The following is a 4155-nucleotide window of genomic DNA, read 5'->3' as shown; positions in this document are numbered from 1 at the left end:
CTGATGCATATAAGTAGTGATGGATGAAACCAGGTCTTCTCCTTCCTCTTCCTCTTCCTCTTCCTCACTGAAGGAGCCCCTCTCTTTCCCAGAGCCCACCACACACACAGGAAGAGACTTCCTGTCTCAGCACTGGGATCCTGTGAGTATATGTTGAACAGAGAAATGATCTGGCTGTGGCCTCGACTCTGCCCCTTACAATCTAGGTTACTTTGGGTGAGTTCACTGAAAAATGTGATGCGGTCCCTGCCCAAGGGGAATTTTAAGTCTAGTAAGGCTCTGAGTTTGTTTATGAGATGGGGTGATAATACCTATTTCCTAAGGCTATTGTGAAGATTGAGTGATGTAATATATCTGAGATATATTTGATTGTGGAGCTCTCTGTGTGCTTGTTATCACTGGTGCAAAGAGCATTAGACTAGGACAGCGATTTTCAACCTTTTTCATCTCATGGCACACAAACTAATTACTAAAATTCTGCAGCACACCAAAAATATTATTTTTTACAAATCTGACAGAAGAGGTATAATTTTGATTCATTCACACTGGATGGCTATTGTCATGTTGGCTGTTATCACTTTTTAATTTGACAATCTAAGGGAAAAGAGGTCAGTACCCCTGATTAAATAGTCAGGTAATGCATGTTTTAAAAATTCTAGCAGCACATCAATTGAAAATTGCTGGACTAGGCGACAGCAGACCTGAATCTGACCCAGGGGTCATATACAACTTGCATAACCTCCCTGTGGCTTAGTTTTCTCATCTGCAAAATTGGGATGATTATCTCTGAATTTTTTCCTCATATGATGGCTCTAATGATTGACAAATTTGTGTGTGTGTGTAAAGGGCAGAGTACAGCGCACATAAAAAAGATAATCACTGAATGCCTCAGTCGGGCAGACTGTTAGAGTGCCTGGTTTCCACATGGAGCAGGTGCATCGCCACATTCGTAGCTGTCATCTTCATGGCCAAGGGGATCAAAATTAATAGGCTGATAAATACTGACTTCTGAGAGTAGCTGAAGCCATTTAAAAAACCCAATGCTGAATAAATAAAACCTACCAAAACTTCTAATAAGGAAAGTCTCTTTTTCTCATCCAGGTGGGGATGGGGCAGAGGAAAGAATGATGCCTGAAGGCATCTTGGAGGTCATTGGCTTACAAAGGCACCAGTGGAGGCCCGGGGAACTGAGGAAACTTACCCAAGGTCACCCAGCAAGTTCGAGGAAGAGCTAAGAACACATGTATCTTCTTAGAGCAAGCACATATATAGATATGCAGATATACACACATATATATGTATGTATATACATATATATTTTTAAAAATTTTATTTTAATTGTTGTTCAAGTACAGTTCTCTGTCTTTTACTCCCATCCCAGCCCACTCCCGACCCCAAGTCCTCCCCACCTCCTTCCCATTTCCACCCCCCCCTTAGTTTTTGTCCATGTGTCCTTTATACTTGTTCCTGTAAACCGTTCCCCTTTTCCCCTGAAATTCCCTAAGATTAAAGTGGGGTCCAGGGATGGGAAAGACAGAGGCTGCATCAGAACTATGAAATGCCCAGCTCATGCTCTGCAATGGGTGTGATGACAGGCATAACCCCAAACAAAGCAGGAAATGTGGACCTTTGTAGATAAACTTAGACCCAGCAGCAGAAATTTCAACACTGCCTCAGGCAGCTGAAGAAGAACTGATGCCTATTATTATAGCCAATAATCATGAAACTACTATATACCAGGCACATATTTTTTTTTTACCAGTGTCATGGCTCTTGAGGATAGAACCACAGGCTAGAAGCCATCGGCACTGAAGACCTGATGCCAAGCGGGGCCAGAACCCTTTCCCTCTGTCTCCGTGCCTCATGGGGACCGGAACCACATGCACGACCTCCGCCAAGAAGAGGAGGGTTACCAGGCACCTTTTTAAGTGTTTTAACCCATTTAATATTAATAGCGACCCTCTGAAAATAAATACTATTAGCATTCCCAGTTGTAAAGTGAGGCACACAGAAATTAAATAACTTGCCCAATTTCACACAGCAGTAAGTGATGGAAGATTTGAACCCTGGGCTTATCTTTGGAGTTACGCTGCTAGCTCTGCTGCTGTGCTTGAAGACAAAAAAGAACAGTACTAGGTCTGGCATCAGGCTGACTCATCAGATCTAATACCCTCCATAACCTCACCACAGAAGGGAAATTTATGTCTCCCTTACGAGCTTCATGTAAAGAGATAAGAAATACAATATACTTTGCACCAGGCCTTATGAGTGGGAATTTAGCAATACCTAATGATTCCTAACCTGTTCTTTGTGTGTTTCTATCTCATTGAGAAAATGAGGATTTTGTAGAGAAAAATGGAGTGCCAATGTTGTCCATGGGGCACTAGATTTAACTACACAGTAACTGGTTTTCCAAATAGAAGAAAATGGCCTAAATATGCCCCATCCATTTCTCTCCTCATGAAAGTTTGGGATACATATTGTTGAAACACTGAGTTTTCTGTTTCAAATTTTCTTTTTGAAACCTGAGAACTTTGATTACAACCCAAAAGATAACTTGTATCTCGGTGACTCTCAATGGGGGCAGTTCTGCACCATAGGGGGCATTTGGGAAATTTATGGGAGTGTTTTGCTTGTCAAATTACTGGTGTATCAGGGGCTCTACTGGCTTTTAGTGGACTGCAACCAGGGATTCCAGAAGTCATGGATATTATGTGGGTTGTCCCATGTGTGAAGAATTGTTCCCTTCCCTGAATGACTTTGGAATGTCCCACTAGGCTGAAATATAGGCAAATCCAACAAACAACCTATTTATAACTGTTAGAGTTTAAACATTGAACTAAAATTTACATATTAACACAAAGTATGCACTGAATTTTCCAGCAAAGTATCTATCATGTAAATAAAGAAAACTATCCTTTATTCTGTATAATTCCCCCTTTGAAAATATCACATCATTGATGGCAACACCACTCAGGGTACTTGCATTAGCAATGTTCCACCTCCTTATCATTCTGCATTTGTACCTGTCACATTCCTAGAGATTCTATGTATAAATGCACATGTCTGATTTCTTTAGTACATGTGGGCCATTAGTACATGTTCTAGTATAGTTGTAGCTAAACATTTACATATTGTCTTAGATGTTAATTTATATTAAAATGTTTTTATTTCCATTATGTTGTACTTAAAGCATAATACTGATCTTTTTTAAAACTTTAGGTATAGGTAGACTACATTATCTACAAATTTCATCTTGGAATGGAAAAGGGAATATTACAAACTAGTGTTTATAGAAAGGAGTCATTCTGTTGGATAGAGTTGGGGCGCTCTGATGTGGTGAAGTTGGTTGTGGAATCTTATTTCCTGGAATAAAACACTTCTATTTGGGCCTCTGCCTATTAAAAATCATAATCATTTGACTTGGCTGAAGTCTATCAGTAATCGCTAACAAAGGAGAACTTGCTGATGAGTTGAATAGTACAGCATTTCCTTCAGTGAGTTCTGTGAAACTCTAGTTCTAAGTGAATTGATATTTATATACTAGGAAAAAAAAAAGAAATGTCCGTAGTAAATTACTTTGGAAAATGTCTGGGAGAATAACCTAACTGGCTTTTTTTATTGTAGGAGAACCCTTTCCTTTTATTATAGTAACTGTGTCCAGCCCCCACACAGTACTTTAAGAATCTGCATCTGCTCTTCTACCTGTGATTCCAGTGGGGCTTCATTGTTAGGCATATGGCCCAGGTCTGACTAGTTGTAGTCCCTATCCCCTTGGCAATGAGGTATATCTAGATATTAGTATGTATCCAAAGTGGACCAATCAGAATCCAGGGAATCCCATGGGATCATTTTTCATACTCAAATTAGATGGAAGAGCATCCCTCCGCCCAGGCCACACTACTGAATGCAAGGTTGGAGCTACTAATGGATAGATTTCCCACCATGTGGAAAATGCATAAAGTGAAAGTGAAAGTCTTGGCAGCACTGAATGGGACCATTTCTCCTCTTATAAGCTTGTTACTTGAGCCTGTCAAGTCATTTCAGGAAATGGATGCTGATATCCAACTCAAACTCGGCCTGGATGAAGTCCTTGCTCCTGGACAACCACCCATGTGACCTTAACAAGCGCCTCTGAGACTCAAGTGATTCATC

The 4155-nt window shown here is 40.4% G+C and overlaps 1 non-coding gene across 1 annotated transcript; it reads right to left on the bottom strand.

Moving 5' to 3' along the window:
• Positions 1–1759: 1759 nt before the first annotated feature.
• On the bottom strand, positions 1760–1908 carry LOC114501145. The gene has a single exon (XR_003684909.1). It is a non-coding gene; the product is annotated as a small nucleolar RNA SNORA57 (small nucleolar RNA).
• Positions 1909–4155: the final 2247 nt, after the last annotated feature.

Source organism: Phyllostomus discolor, chromosome 6 (assembly GCF_004126475.2).
Source record: "Phyllostomus discolor isolate MPI-MPIP mPhyDis1 chromosome 6, mPhyDis1.pri.v3, whole genome shotgun sequence".
Classification (NCBI taxonomy): domain Eukaryota; kingdom Metazoa; phylum Chordata; class Mammalia; order Chiroptera; family Phyllostomidae; genus Phyllostomus; species Phyllostomus discolor.
This window is presented reverse-complemented; position numbering and strand designations above follow the sequence as displayed.